Raw genomic sequence first — 16634 nt, 5'->3', positions numbered from 1 at the left:
CAACGTATCTATCCTGACAACTGCTGATGGCCATCTGGGTAGTTTACAGTGTCTGTTGATTATGAACAATGCTGAGAAGAATATTCTAGAACATGTCTTTTGGCCTACATCATCCACATTTCTACTGACTATATACTAGGAGGGAGCTGAACAACAAAACTGAACAATACAAAGGAGATGTGTATGGTCTGGCTATAGCAGATATAGCCAAGCAGTTTTCTACCGTGGTTATGTCAATTTATACCCTCAGTAGCAGAGTATAAGAGTTCCAACTGATCTACATCTTTGTCAACATTTGGTATTTTAATGAGTACATATATAGAGTTATTTCACTGTGACTTTAGTTTGCATTTCCCTGATGATTAATGTTGACTGAGCACCTTTCCATATATTTACTGTATGGTTTGGGTATCCTTATTTGTGAAGTGTTTGCTTGAGTTGTCTATTTTTTTTCTATTATGTTGATTGTTTTTTTCTTATTGATATGCAAGTGTTCCTTTTATATTCTGGGCACGAGTACTCTCGCGGTCACACGTATTGCAAATATCTTTTCCTAGTCTGTGACCTGCTTTTCACGATCAGTTAGTGTTTGCTGTGATTCAAACCACCCCAAACTCAGTGACTTACAACAACTACTTGTTTGCTCATGATTCTATGAAGGACTGGGCTTAGCTGGGATGGCTCCATTCTGTTCCATGTGATGTTGGTTGGACTCACGCATGCATTTGTTGTTAACTGGTGGTCCACTGGCCTCACTCACATATGTGAAGCTTGGCTAGCTTACAGCAAGGGTGATGGAGGTAACTGGACCATCTGTTGCTCACCACCCAACAGGCTAGCCTGGGCTTGCTCATATGGTGGCTTTTGTAGAATTCCCATAGGCAACAAGGGAGGGGACGTCCTCTGACCTTTGCCTACTTATCCTTTGGAATACTGTTTTTCTTATTCATATAAGCTCTTTACATATATTTCAGCCATTCACTTTGTTTCTGATGGAAACCCCTTTTCCAATTTATTTGTCTGAACATTTAAAAAATGTTACGTATGAGAAGTTAAATTTAAGACTGAGTAGACAATCATAAACTGTCAACATAGAAAGCAACAGAAAAACTACCATTGCTTGACAGGATTATGAGTGATTTTAATTTTTTCTAAAGTGAATATGAATTACTTATATAATAAAAAATTTTAAACGGCTTTTAATTTTTATGTATTAAAAATTCTGTGATTTCCTTTATTGCTTCTAAAGTTAGAAAGTCTTTTTCCTCTGTGTTTTTTGGTAACATTTAACCTTAATCCATCTGGAGTTTATTTGCCTTCTATAGTGTTTATCCCCATTATATTGCCTTTAAGTCACATACTATGCTGAGAATAGAAGTTTCTCCTGGTTCAGTCAGTTTACCAGCTCCATAACTATGCTCAGTGTGATCTTTGTGTTAGCATAGTGCAGTAGTTTAAAAGGCTTTATCCTCCTCCCTCTTCCTAAACTCAAACAGTAACATAATGCAGCTGCTTTTGGTAATTCAGATTTCTGAATGAACAAATCACTATTTTTTATAGGTAGAGGAGCCATTACAATTAGAGTTGTTTTTTAAGATAAAAAGGGTAATAGTCTCACAAAGATGATGTTGGTTGAAGTCATTCTTTGCAAATATTTAGAAAATTAAAAAGCAAGAGGAACAAAGATTAAAATATAGGGAATTTTTAAAAGTCTACAGAGAATCTCTACAATTAATATGAACACTCTAGTTCAAATTTATTTTTTTGTATTTGTCTAGTATGTATTACTTGGGAATAAACTTGTAATGAAATACAAGAAAACATTAAAAACATTAAATTGTTTCTGTTCACATGTTCATAATCAAGTGTGTTAAAAAAGAAAGAGAAAGCAGTTCTCTATGACTGTTACCTGATCTCTAACATCAGATGAAGCAAATTTTAAGTATATTTAGTTGAAAAGCAATGTTCACTATAGCTATTTCAAATAATATCCAGCATAAAATGGCAACATCTCAAAAAACTAGTACATCTTACCAACTCTTCAATATATTTAGTAAAATGAGATTTTGTTCAAGGGCTCTGTCCCTTCCCCCTCTCCAGTCATAAACACTGGGCAACAGTTTTGTGATCTTTAGGTCAGCTGCCTTCTTAGAGCTGAAAACATAAAAAAATAAATTTTCTATACAATGGAAGCAGGAAGTAAGCCTTTGCTAATGACATATGATCAATTTTCATAAGCTTTCAAAGGCTGACAGATGCCAAATCTTCCTTAAAAGAGTTTGCTCAATATCTCAATGCCAAAACAATAACTATATAGGAACCAAAATCCATATATATGTTACTAGGTACAGTCCTGCAGTCACTATTATTGCATAAATAACTTAATCCTTTCAGACAGCTATTGCAGAACTAATATCCTTTAAAGATATACAATTAGCTACACACTCTGCCTCCCGAGGCTCACAAAATGATGACATCTAAAAGTCAGGCTAGCAAGAAAATAAACCACTAGGAAAAACAGACCAAACACTTTGCAAGAATCAGGATAAATTAAGAACTTGAGAATCACTAAAGCCTGTCATATTTTCATACAACAGGAATATATACACTTATAAAATCACTATTAGAATATTTGTTTTCCTTCTGTGCTAAAAACTCAATCTTTACAAGATAGTATAAAATCTCACTAAGGTATATTCATTAAAGGACAGATAGTTTTAACATCCAGAATTATAAAACACTTGTAAAGGTTATTGGTTTGGGAAGCGGATTTGGCCCAACAGATAGGGCGTCTGCCTAAAACATGGGAGGTCCAAGGTTCAAACCCAGGGCCTCCTGACCCATGTGATGAGCTGGCCCACATGCAGTGCTGATGTGCAAAAGGAGTGCCGTGCCACACAGGGCTGACCCCCGCGTAGAGGAGTCCCACGTGCAAGGAATGCGCCCCATAAGGTGAGCCACCCAGCGCGAAAAAAGTGCAGCCTACCCAGAGTGGCACCGCACACATGGAGAGCTGACACAGCAAGATGACGCAACAAAAATAAGACACGGATTCTGGGTGCCGCTGACAAGAATACAAGTGGACACAGAAGAACACACAGCAAATGGACAGAGAGAGCAGACAACTGGAAATAAATAAAAACTAAAATCTTTAAAGGAAAAAAAAAGGTTATTGGTTTTACCACATAAGTATATTCTTACTTATGTGAATATACATACGTATATTCTTTAAGGTTAACTTTTACTAAGATGCCAAAGTCAAGTTTTGGGCCCACCTCCACAACCAAAACCATAATCTATTATTTTACTTCCAACCAATTCTTTCTTGTCCTTGCACCTCGAATTACGCCAAGTGTTGATGGGGCCTCTGTGAATTCTCCCTTAGTGGGAGAAGACCAACTGTGGCCACAAACAAATACTGTTGAGGAGAACATTCTGCTCAGAGGGGAAATCTAACCTACAGGAAGAAGGGAAAGGCACTAACGTTAGCTGGTAAAAACGAGAGCAGTGTATTAGGACAGACTCTGGAGGAGCCAACATCTGGTGGAGAAGAAACAAAGTGAGCAAGTTTTCAGGAACTGCCGACCTGTTGCTCCTCCTTGCAGCTTTGGTTGGCGTCAAAGTGAGGAAATAAATCATAGAGCTATGTCCAAGCTCTTTCTCCACCCCATTCCGGCACTGTTGCTTGAAAGGAAACTTCAGCAAAGAGGGCCCACAGTCAGGGTGGAGAAGAGATGGCCATTCTCCATTGGAGCAACATCAGAAGTTTGTGTCACTCTCTAAGTCCCTGCATCAATCACACCAAAGGTCAGAAAGAAGAGAGCAGGCCCGCAACCACACTATAACAGCCTGTTATGCAAGTCCACAGGCCCAGACTCCTAGGAGTGCAGAGGGCACATGTACAATTTCTAAACATCCTGCATCCACTCAACAGGGCTGGAGAAGCTTTCCAGATAATCCTGTCCATCTCAAAGGAACCAGGTCTGTGTTGTTCACCACTGCAGCAGAATTCCGGCAGACAGCAGGCACTCAATAAGGATTTACTGAATGAGTATGCTAAATAGGTCACACAGAACCAAGGTGAAAGTTATAGACTTGTATATGAAAACATATTTAGCAGGAGGAGGACAGTGGAAACAAAACAATGACTGTAAGAAAGTGCCAATAATCAAATCAACTTTGAGAACTCTATCTTTGAACCCTTCCTCCCTCCCCAATAGAAGGCTCTCTGCTGCAAACAATATTCAGGCAGGGATGAGCAAGCATGCCTTGCTAGCCCCTTATGACTAGCAGAGTCTGCCACGAGATCAACTCCTTAGAGGCTACAATCCGATTGCGCTCCCAGGCTGATGGCACCTCTGCCCAGACTGGATGACATCATCTTTTCTTGATATTTCTCTTCCCTGAGTCTAAAGGAGCTCTGGCTCCTCTGGTCCCTGAGATTTCAATTTTTTCCTTTAAAAAAAAATTTGTTATGATGCTGGAATTTGCTTCAAAACAACTGAGAGCTGGGAGCAGGTAATAGGTGGAGGTTACAGATAAAAGAATATGAGCCATGAGTTTATAACTGTTTAAACTGGCTGAAGGACCCACAGGAGTTCACCATACTATTCTCTCTACATCATTACGTTTAAGGTTTTCCATAACTGAGAGACTTAAAAAAATCTACTTTAAAAAGTAGAGAGGAACGATATAATCAGATACATGTTTTTAACAGATTACTCTGCCTTTAGATTCTAGGAAGATGGTGGCCCCAGCAGCATAGTTTTTCTCTCTGAATCCCTCCATAAAAATAAACAGAAACAAGGATAGCAAACTAACACAGCTAACCCCAAAGACAAAAATTAAAATAATCTAGGGACAAAGTATCCTTATGATTCTGAAAGAATGAGGAAGTGGGGACAAACAACCAATAGCTTATTCAATCCCCATGTGGAATCAGCATTTGTGTGGGAGGTAGAACATAGACAGCAGGTGACAATAGCTCTGAGAGCAGAAGAACCCCCAAATCACCCCCAGGCCCTCACTGGAAAGTGTGATAGGCCAATGTGTGTTAGCAGCTAACCTGGGAGCAGATGCTGCACATTCCAATTCACAGGTGAGTATAACCTGCAACCTTCCCCACACCCCAACCCCCAAATAAAAATGCTGAGGAATCAAGTAAGGAATGAGCTTCAGGTAAGCAAAATGATTAGAGAGATTTAGAAAAGAATTTTATAGTGAGCAAGAATATTTACTAGTACATCCCAGACAAAGAATGGTTGTAAAGGAGGCAATATACTATGTAATGGCTATAAACCCTAACAGCATAGAGCACAACTATCAGAAAAGGGGGGTCAGGACATGCAGTGTTTTTTAGAAGTAGAATAATCTTGATGAATAGTTTTACAGATATCAACTGGGAATACTTCAAATCAGATGCCAGGAAAGAGGGAAGGGAGGGAGAGGAAGAGATTATTAGCTAACTGCAATACCGCTCACAGCTGGGACTCAACAGCAAGAGCCAAACACTGAGGGAACTGAGGATATATTATAAACATAATAGTACAGAAGAAGCCACTAGAAAATACAAACACCCTTAAATAACAAAAGATTTAAACATCTGTGAAATTATTCCTCAAAAATTAAAACATGTCTAATGTACACATTACAAATAATGAAAAAAACTAACTAATGTTAACAATCCAGTAGTGTCTATTCTTCCATATCCTTCTCCAAACATGCAAACAAAATGAATTCTTATTGCTTGTTTTCACACAGATAGGATCACACCATCCATATTATTCTATAATTTATCTTGTTATCCAGCCATCAATCTAACCTACCTTCATTTACTTATGTAGTTTAACTGGGTGTCTAGGTGAACTGATCACATCAGCAAATAGAATAAAAATGTCTCTCCCAATATTTTAGCAATAATTTAATTTTCCTTCCTTATTACTTTATCCAGAACCCCAAAATAATATTCCGTAAAAGGTGGGTTAAATTAACAAAAATAACTTTAGCATTTTAACAGTTAGGCTTGATAAGAGCTGCTACAATACAACGGTTATCTTTCAGCACGGTGAGTCCAACCTCCACTGAGAGTCTATTCTGGACAGAAAGAGCTCCCTTCTCTCAGCACCCAAGCTCTAATCTGATAATCATCTAACTAGTTTTTCTTCCCAGGTCCCTTCTATTTGCTTGGACAGTCTCCTAGAAGTTATCTCCTGCTTTTAAATCTTTCCCAGCTGTCTTGCTTCTTTCTGGCCGATGAGCTTTAAGCTACCTCTGCCACTCGATGACCTGCACCAATCATGCACCAATCATGCCGTCTTCCTGCAGTCTTCAGACTTTCTGAACTGAGTTACTCTAAAACAAATTCCTTTTTACTTCCCATGTTTTTTTTTAAACCCTGAAATTGAAAACTGGGGTGTTTTCTGATTATAAAGGTAATATATTCTCATTTAGAAAATTCAAGCAACATTGAAAACTATAAAGTATAAATCAACTGACCACATATGTAGCAACCAGGTGAATATCTTTTCAGTTATCTGTCCCACAGAGGAGGGAGTCAGTGGAGCTAGTGAGATGGCCCGTTATCACCTGAGACCACTATGTACTCAAGATTAAGAGCAAAGACCGCAAAGCCTACTTTCATACTTTACCCATATGTGTATTCTTCTACTTATTCTGTTCTACTTAAATTACAGGTAACTTGACACTTATATCACTATCAGGCCTTTTTCAGAAATTTTTGATACTTCAGTCAGCTCTGAATGGCATTAAGTGCTTCTCTGTTGGGTAGAAACTAGAGTATCTGTCAAAAGCCAGGTCAGAAACTATAAACTGGGTAAATTGTCTATAAACAATCAATAAGTTAGTAAAGTACATTGCAGTTGATGATTCTGTTTTCAATCTGTTTCCTTTATAGGTGGCTGCTTTCTTAAAGAGGCTTCGAGAAAACAAACAAGGATATAAGGGAGATATGATTGGGGGGGAGAGACTTTGAGGGCAGAATGAAGAAAACTAGAACTAAATCACATTTAAAATAGCATTACTAGTACATGAGTCTGTTCAAAAGAAATATGCACACACAAATGAATACAAGTAAATCTGGAAATCTGAGTAACACTGGAGGATTGCATCAATGTCAATATCCTGGTTGTGACACTGAACAGTTCTACAAAATGTTACCATTGGGGGACACTGGGCAAAGTATACAAAAGCTCTCTCTCTGTAATTTCTTTCAATTGCACAGTGCAAATACAATCATCTCAATAAAAATTTCAATTAAAAAAAAGACTGGCAGAATACAGACTAAAATGTTTAGTGTTAATATTGTAGTGATAGGAATAAAGGAAAACTTTTTTTAAAACATATCACCTTATCATGAAATACAGTATATGTTCATTATGTTTAGAAAAATAAGAATCTCAACAGGTTCAAAGAACATAGCAGTACTGAACATTTTTTAAAAACATTTTATAAAATCGTAAGGACGACTGGTAAAGCAAATACAGGGCTGTTTGACAAATCACAGAATTCTAGAAAAGGGCAAATCCTCAAAATTTTAAAAATCTGGATAAACAAAGGGGAAGTACTACTTTGTACAAGTGAATGATGAACTCGTGGGACTCATTATCTCAGGAGGTAATGTAATCTGAAGACAAATGCTCTGGCCATACACTTCACCTCTATTTTCTTTAAAATTGCCACGCCACCTTTAACTGAAAGGCTCATCCACCCTCCTCCCAACCCTCTCTCAGCCTCTGGGCCTTGGCTGAATGTTCAGTGGTTCCTTCAAACCAGCTCAAAACCCCTTGTTAAACACTTTTACCACACTTTCCCCTTTTCATTCCCTGCACTTTCTCCACAATTAAAGTGAATTATTTGTGTGGTTGTTTGTCAGTCTCCCCTTGAGAAGAAACTCCAAGAGGACAGAGAATACATGTATGTGTTCCTGACTGACCCTTTATTGCCAGTGCCTAGCACTGCTGGCACCTGCAGGCAGCCAATACATTTTTAATGAATTAAGTGCCAACATAATTTCAGGGGCTGCCATATTGGGTGGTGGTTGTTTTGTTTTGTTTTGTTTGAGGTACTGGGGCTGGGGACTGAACCCAGGACCTTGTATGCGAGAAGCTGGAGCTCAACCACTGAGCAACATCGGTTCCCCTGAGTTGTTATTTTTTTCATTTGTTTGCTTGTTATTTGTTTTGTTTTATTTTGTTTTGAGGAGGCACTGGAGACTGAACCCAGGACCTCCCATATGGGAAGCAAGGTGCTTAACTGCTTAAGCTACATCCGCTCCCCTGCCATATTGGTTTTCTTAGGGAAACTGAAGACTCTTGTACAAAAGCAATTATTAGGTAGATTACTCTGAAGTACTGAGACCTAGATATGTTTTATTTAATTCCACAAACATTTATGAAGGATTTACATCATCTTATATGATGATGAAATTCTGTAAGTAGCTCTACGGCAAAAATCGTAAGCAATTAAAATTACCTTGGAAAAAAATACCGTAAACTGGCCTTAGACATTTTAAACCCAGATCTTAACATCTTTTCTCTTTCGGTTATAAGCCTCTCTTTCCCCATAGCAGTGGATGTCCAGATGTGATGTGAATTCAGATATGGCAATGTTGTACTGAAAAGAATTTCTCTCCCTCAATCTGGACCCAGTATGTATCATTCAGCTAAGGAAGACTAAATGTATGATGCAAGTCCACAGAGCGACCCTAGGCCAGGCATTATGGTATGTTAGCTGCCGAGGATACAAAGATGTAAAAGACAAGCAAATATTCCTATAGAGTCACATTCTACCTAAGGAGGAAAGTAACATATGAGGGCAATATAACAAAAATAATTCATATAAAATGTTAAGTGTTAAAAAGGAAGAGCATGCTGCAAAATTTTATTTTCCAGGTCAGAAGCTGCTTATGCTCTTTCTACTTATTTTCTTTCTGTAACCAAATCCTCATTTTCCTCCAGGCATATGGATTCCTCAGGTGGATTAGGGCAGTCAATGTGCTCACAGAAGCAAGAGAGAAAACATACTAGTAATAAAATCTTTCCTCCAGCAACAGAAAAAAATAAAATGCAAAAGGGAATAGCATGCAATGTGCTGTGGGAATTCAATAGGAGAGACAGCTCAGTTGAGGGTGGGATAGGCATGTGCTCCACTGAGGCAGGCATAAAGTTTGGAGTATATGGTAAAAGCAGAAAATGGGGGTTGGGGGTTGGCTGGCTAGGAGAACTGGGGCCTGGAAAACTGGGTGATTCTTTTATCCAAACATGCCTTAAGCACCTGTGTTAGGCCAGGCCAAGGAACGTGGAGATTCCACTCTTAGTAATGGAGAGCTACTGGAAGTTTTCAGATGGAACAGTGAGGCATGGCATCTCATCCTGTGAAAGACAGGATGGAAATGAAGAGCCTGAGCCAGCTGACAGCAACTATAAAAGGCCAGAGATGAGGAGACCCTGAACCTTGCACAGGGAGTGGGTAAGGAAGGACGGAAAGAGCTTCAGAAGCACATGTCAGGTATAAAAATTTGAGAACTTGGCAGCCAAGTAGATGTAAGGGTAAATGGAACAGTTAAAGATTACTTTAGGTTTTGAGTTAGCATAACTAAAGAGAACTACAAACATTAACTTGTAAACATGAGCATCCATTGATTTTATAACTACTCAATGGATTTCTCAATACAGGGAAAAAAAATGCTTTGTGGTAAGAAAAATCAAGCTTTCAAGACAGATAAAGCAGTGCTTTATTTTACGAAGTACATCCGATAAACAAAGGGATCAGGGAACCTGCAGAAACCTATTTAAAATGAAAAGAATGCATTAAAAAATATAGAAACCCTTATGGGTAACCTATTTCTGATATATTTTAAAAGGATGTAGCATATGTGCACAGGTGAAAAATGGTTTAAGTTCTTGAAAGAATTTCTGGCAACAATTTTTACTTTTTTCTCCCCCCAGAAGAACTGCTAGTAAATTAGAGAGAAAAAAACAAAAGTCTCATTTGAAAAAAATTTGCTAAAAGCAGAAAATGATATTTAATATGACAGTTTCTATGGCCAGAAGATAACCTCCCCCACACCTCCCTTCCCTTTCTGTGCTCATAATTATTAAGGGGGCAGGAACATACACAAATAAAAACAGAAAACAAACAAGTCACTTTCATCACACTCTGCCAGAGGTACCTGTGGAACTATCTGTAGATCTGGTGCAATTTCCACCCCAGCCTTCCCTAACCCTTCTTCTTGGTTATTATACTGATGCCGATTCTGAAACTTTCAGAAGTAGTACCTCAAACCTTCCTTTCTACGTGGATATGGGTGTACATGTCCCTTTCTACTGAGAAGCCAAAGAGCACTGTCAAGTTAGGGACAAAAAGCTTACGTGAAGAAGCACTCCCACCTCTCCAGTACCCCACAAACTGGCTTAAACGAGGAAGGAAGCTTCTAACTGTAAATATTTCAGGCTGTTATCTTTATTGGCTAACAATTTCATGCTTGCCCTTAAAGACGGACTTCCTTTTTTAACATGTGAAAGATGGACAAAGTCACAAGGGACCACAGAGATTACCTAGCCAAAAGACACCTTAGACTCTGAAATACTGCAGTGGACAGAGTTAGAAGGTTCAAGAAGGAAGAACACTGTACAGATTAATGCACTGTCATGAAAAGGTTTTGCCTGAAAACTAATCTTAAATAAATATAATCAAGAGAGGCAATGTTCTTAACTATAAAGCTATTATTTTAAGCAATATGATATACAATGAGTAAATATGAGACTGAAATATACGTATTATGAAGATGAGTCATCTGGGACTCTATAATTTCTTATAGCAAAATTAACATGGAATAACTCTGCCACAATATTTAGATTTAGAAATCTGCTAAATTCATAAAAAAGACTATATATTTATTTACAAAACAGGAAACTCTGATAGGATATTCTGTTGTAGACCAGAGGCAAAAACCCTGGTCAGAAGCAAAAGATGGTAACCAAGGATCAAAACAGGCCAATGCTTGGGAACTCCAGAAGAAAAGGAAAGTGGGTCGCAAGGAGCTACCTGGCCCAACAAGTATCCCTGGGAGCTGTCTTTCCTCCTGAGTCCCAGAAATCCAGCTGAATCATATTCCTCAGGGCTCTCATCTACTCCCTACACCCCTGAATCCAACCCACACTCCATGGGAACCCAAACTTACTTGGAGGTGAGGAAATAAACTATTTCCTTGTGCCAGGGTTGCATGGGAAGGGGATATATAAATGCACATGCTGACATACACACTACAACCCACCCACCCCCGATGGAACCCCAGAATGTTTTATATTCATAGACTCATGATTACAAGTACTATTAAATTATATATAGTTATATCACTATTGCATACAATAATTCTATGGACATATTATATGCCTCAGGTATACTGTAGATTAAATAGGTTCCATGGGCTGGCTTGGACCTTAATCACAATTCACAACGTGGATTCTACAGAAAAATAGGTTCAGAGTCTCAGACAACCAACTTTAAAACTCTTCAAGCATGATACATTTGTGATTTAGGGGACAGTCTGTACTTTCATGATTGGTTACCACTTTGATTCCATGCCAGCCTAAAATAGTCCATCTGAACACTGTTCTTGTGAGCTGACCAAAACACGATTCTAGGGGACACTCTGTATAGTAATAATCTTGGAGCCTCATAAGCCAATTACTCCATGATACATAAGACTGGCTGGCCATGGCTTTTGTCCAAAGTCTCTCAATGTAAAATAGACTATACAAGGATATTAAAAAAAAAAAATCACAAACGCAAAGTTTTGCCACAATCTGCCCCTTTTCAAATTTACAGTCTATTGTAGTTAGTTTTTATTCACATCTCTCCCAACATGCTTAAGCACGTGCTTGATTCTATCATGCATCCTCTTCAACTGACATGGATAGATTATAGATACACCCTTAAATACAGTGGAAGAAAGTTTACAGTCAGATTAGATAACAGCACTTTATGGCTAGTTTGCAGTCAGTCAAATGTCACGAGGCTCAAAGGGAGAGAATCCACAGACTTTGGTTACCAAGTCTATAGCCAATACCACATGGCCTGTATCCTTACAGGGAAGTAGCCAACATGTCAGTAATTGCTGGTGCTAGTTGTGGTAGACATGGGAGAAAGGATGATGAAGAGAGAAGGAAGGGGGTAAACAAGACAAAGGGTATGACTGTGAGTGGGGACTCAGTAACACAGAGTACATCATGGGGACCAAACAAGTATGCCTGAACCCAACACTCTGGACTACTGATGCTGCTTCTGTCCACGCAATCCTTACAATGTTTTATAAGACCCCTGCCAACAACCCTGTCTTGAAAGCTTTATTTCTGCTTTGTTCTCAACCCTTCTACCTCTGGCCTTCAGTCTTACTAAAGGTTAGAAGGCTTTTTTATGCTTAGGAAACCACAGTAAATAACACTAAGGATTCTGAACTACTGCTGTATCCAGGCACTACAGAATGAAAGCAGAGAAGTGCTGCAGTCAGGAGAAGAAATCTCTCTTCCATTTAAAGTCATTCTCCCTGATGAAAAAGCAATCCTAACAATCTAAGAAACAGCAAGGCCTGAAGGAAAGCATGCGCTATCAGGAAGAAGAAGATTCCCTTTGGTCACAGGTCTGCTCTATGACAACATACCATGCTGAATCTATAGCCTTTGAAAAAAATGAGGATAACAATCCTTGTCCCCAGTCATTTGCCACAAGGGGTTCTACCATTTAAAATAGGTAACAAAGAAGTGCTCTGCAAATTATAAAACCAAGCCCTTTTATTCTAAATGATTACATTCACAGAAAAGTTCCAATTAAAAGTCAAACTTAAAAAAAAAAAATCACATACAACAAAAAGCCAAACAACCCTAAATAGCCTTTCTTCATAAGAACCGACATGTCAGGGAAGCGGACTTGGCCCAGTGGTTAGGGCGTCCATCTACAACATGCGAGGTCCATGGTTCAAACTCCGGGCCTCCTTGACCAGTGTGGAGCTGGCCCATGCGCACTAATGTGCGCAAGGAGTGCCCTGCCACACAGGGGTGTCCCCCGTGTAGGGGAGCCCCACGTGCAAGGAGCGCGCCCCATAAGGAGAGCCGCCCGGCGTGAAAGAAAGTGCAGCCTGCCCAGGAGTGGGGCCACAAACACGGAGAGCTGACACAACGAAAAAAGAAACACAGATTCCCGGTGCCGCTGATAAGGATAGAAGCGGTCACAGAAGAACACACAGCAAATGGAAACAGAGAGCAGACAACTGGGGGAGGGGGAGGAAGGGGAGAGAAATAAATTAAAAAAAAAATAAAAATTAAAAAAATAAAGGGAATCATGTTTTTAAAAAATGGTCAGCTACAAGCCATAAAGCCAAGCTGACCGAAGGCAAGAGGCTTTTAAAAATGTTTTATTCCTCCTCTCCTCTTGTCCATTCAAATAAACATATGCTATGGGCAAACACTGATGCTCTCATAAGATGCAGAACATAGGGGACAAGCTGAGATCCACAAATAAGAGAATCATCATCTTCAGGGCTGAACCAAGGATAATATGTTAAGAAAAAAGTTAAAAGCAGAAACAATGATTTTGTTTCAGAGGCAAATGCTTCACCTGCACTGATTCTTTTTTTTGCAGTTTAACAGTCTAGCAAGAACAAAGTCTCAGGAAATACCGAACAAATGAAAATCTAAAGACAAACCCACTTAAGAAAAATGATCTAGAGACCTAGGACGTTGCTTCCATTCTCTTCCAGTGCTAAGAAACACAAATGACTGAAGCTAAAGCAGTCCCAGACCTTTTGGGTAGTTGAGGCTTGATGAAGACTTGACAAACTACTTGGCAAGAGTAAGTAAACAGGAAGTAATAAAACAATGGCTATGATTACAGATAACCACACAGTGCTATGCCAGGGAACATACAGGGGCCATGGGAGGACTCCAAAAAAGCCTCTAACTTAGATCATGGGAAAGGGAAAATCAGGGAAAGAAACCTAAAAAAGGATGATTAAGATGTGACTAGAATGTAGAACAAGAGCTAGGCAGAGTGTAACTGGGCAGAATGTAGACTGTTCCAGGCAAAGGGAACAGCATATGCAAAGGATCAGCGAGAGACAAAGAGAGCACCAGCATTTCAGGAACTGAAAGTGGTTTTGAAAGCTGTACCAGAGCCCAAGAGTGTAAAGTGCCTGCTCTGAATTCCGAGGCCATTATTACTGCTGGGGTGGAAAAAATGAGACTGCCCAGGAAGAACAAAGATGAAAAGAGTGGCTGGGGTAGAGGAGGAACTCCCGCAGCTGAAGAACAAACAGGCCCACAAAGGACACCTAAAAGGATTTGGAGATTGAATGGGAGCTATAAAAGGAAAGGAAAAAGAAAAAAAAAAGTTACTGAAACCAGGAGAAAAGAATATTCAAAAGGCAAATAGGGGTCAACCATGTTAAATGGTGCTAAATTAAGAATATAAAGTTTCTGTGGAATTAGTAACAAGGAAGCAAATAGTGACCTTGTCAAGAATCATTTCAGTGGCTTGCTGGGGGATGAAGGAATGGAGACTAAGTTCTTAGAATCAAGGAATGACTGAGAGGTGAACCATGGATACAGTGTCCATTTCAAAAATTTCATCTGGAGAAGAAAATCACAGAACAGTGGCTGGAGGGAAAGTTTCAGTTGGAGGAAGCCTGAGAATGTTTAAGATGGCAATAGCAGGGAAGCGGATGTGGCTCAACCGATAGAGCATCTGCCTACCATACAGGAGATCCAGAGTTCAAATCCAGGGCCTGCTGGCCCGTGTGATGAGATGGCCCATGCACAGTACTACTGTGCGCAAGGAGTGCCATGCCACTCGGGTGTCCCCTGCGTAGGAGAGCCCCATGCACAAGGAGTACGCCCTGCAAGGAAAGCTGCTGCATGCGTAAAAAGCGCAGCCCGCCGCACACACACAGAGCTGATGCAGCAAGATGCATCAGATTCCCGGTGCTGCCTAGAATGCAGGCAGACACAGAAGAACACACAGCGAATAGACACAAGAGAGCGGGGCGGGGGAGTAGAAATAAAGTAAATCTTAAAAAAAAAAAAAGATGGTAATAGCAAGGGAAGGCTGCAGATACACACCTAAAAGAGAGCAATATTTCTCAAACAAGAGAGAAATGGGAAAGTATCCAGAGCACAGATTCAAGGGTTTCCTTAGTCAGGAAAAAAGGCTCTTTATGCCTTGTGAGAGACAAGAGGTAGACAGGATGGTAGGTAAGTTCTACATCTGATGTCCAGAAGCTGAGGAAGACACTAGTTTATAAGGAACAGGAGTCAGCTCTGAGGTTAAAGACCGGATTTCTAGTGGCTCAATCTGTAAAACTTTAAGGTTTTCTCTGGCAGCACTTAGCAATCTGGGCCCAAGGAGAGAAAAGCAGACAGATGGCCTGGTCCAGAGCTAGAGTTGCTTAGGGATGGGCAGAGCAAGGAGTACTGGAGATAGAGCATTTAAAGTGATAGGCCGTGGGGGCTCAGCTTCACAGGGAGGCAGGTGAGGACTCTGGCAGTAAGGACCAACTAGAAATCTGGATAATGGGGAAAGACAGTGGAGGGGAAGTAATTAAGCGAGGGAGTTAGATGCACAGGAGGCGGTGTTTGGAGAATGGTAGATCTGAATTTCATTCTATGTTAAAGGTAGAGAAACACTTAAAGGCCAGGACATGCCTAGAGGAGGTAACTACTAGCGACACTTAAATTACTCCAAAATGAAACTAGGAGGAGACAAAAACCACACTTAATCTCTCTCTCTCTCTCTCACACACACACATGCACTATTAAAAGGAAAACAGTCAAGGCATCTTTTATTCTACTTTGTCATCCATTTGTCAGGTAAAACCTTTCTTGTCAAATCTTTAGTATCGACAATTAATTAATTTTCAAATCAACAATCAATTTTCAGAAAATCAAATCCAGAACTACTACTATATATAATCTTCTAAAGCTAGAATTAGAAGAAGGAAAGAAGGGTAGTTGTTTTCACAACTTCAATGGTTTGCAGAGATCTAGTTCTGACTGCCTCTATCTGGCAAGGAAAGAGTTTAATAAATATATGAACAGAAAACAGGCAGTGATCAGTGAATCAATCATTCAGAATTACTCAAGATGATAATTTTTGTGTTTAAATTTAAGTAACCATGAAGTCTCAAAACTTGTAATCATATCCGAAATATTAGAATGCCAAAAAATAAAGACCTCTCACTTAGACCATTTAAAAGGAGGATCATTATCTTAATAAATTTAAGTTATTCTACAAAGTACTTGACTTGAAAGAATAACTCAAAGTCATTTGTGTGCAGAGAAGTGCTAATAACAAACCACAAAATGGGATAAGCCTGCCACGATCTTTAAAAATATCCTTTAAAATTCACTATGAAAAAATGAGACCTTTATTCTCACAATGCTAGAAGCAGATCAAGGGCTTAGCCACGAATTTTCAATTTATTCTTTTTCTCTTTTTTTTGAAGATTTATTTATTATTTCTCCCCCCTCCCTCCACTGTCTGCTCTGTTTCCATTCGCTGTGTGTTCTTCTGTGTCTGCCTGTATTCTCATTAGGCAGGTCCAGGAACCGATCCTGGGACTTTCC

At 39.5% G+C, this 16634-nt stretch overlaps 1 protein-coding gene across 3 annotated transcripts in view; it reads right to left on the bottom strand.

Annotated features, from left to right (window-relative positions):
• PTPN1 (protein tyrosine phosphatase non-receptor type 1) overlaps nt 1-16634 on the bottom strand; it is an 85484-nt gene that overhangs the window by 54170 nt on the left and 14680 nt on the right. The gene's annotated exons all lie outside the window — the stretch shown is intronic.

The sequence above is a fragment of the Dasypus novemcinctus genome, chromosome 24, assembly GCF_030445035.2.
Source record: "Dasypus novemcinctus isolate mDasNov1 chromosome 24, mDasNov1.1.hap2, whole genome shotgun sequence".
NCBI lineage: Eukaryota > Metazoa > Chordata > Mammalia > Cingulata > Dasypodidae > Dasypus > Dasypus novemcinctus.
Note: the sequence above shows the minus strand (reverse complement) of the source record. Positions and strands in the feature narration are given on the sequence as shown.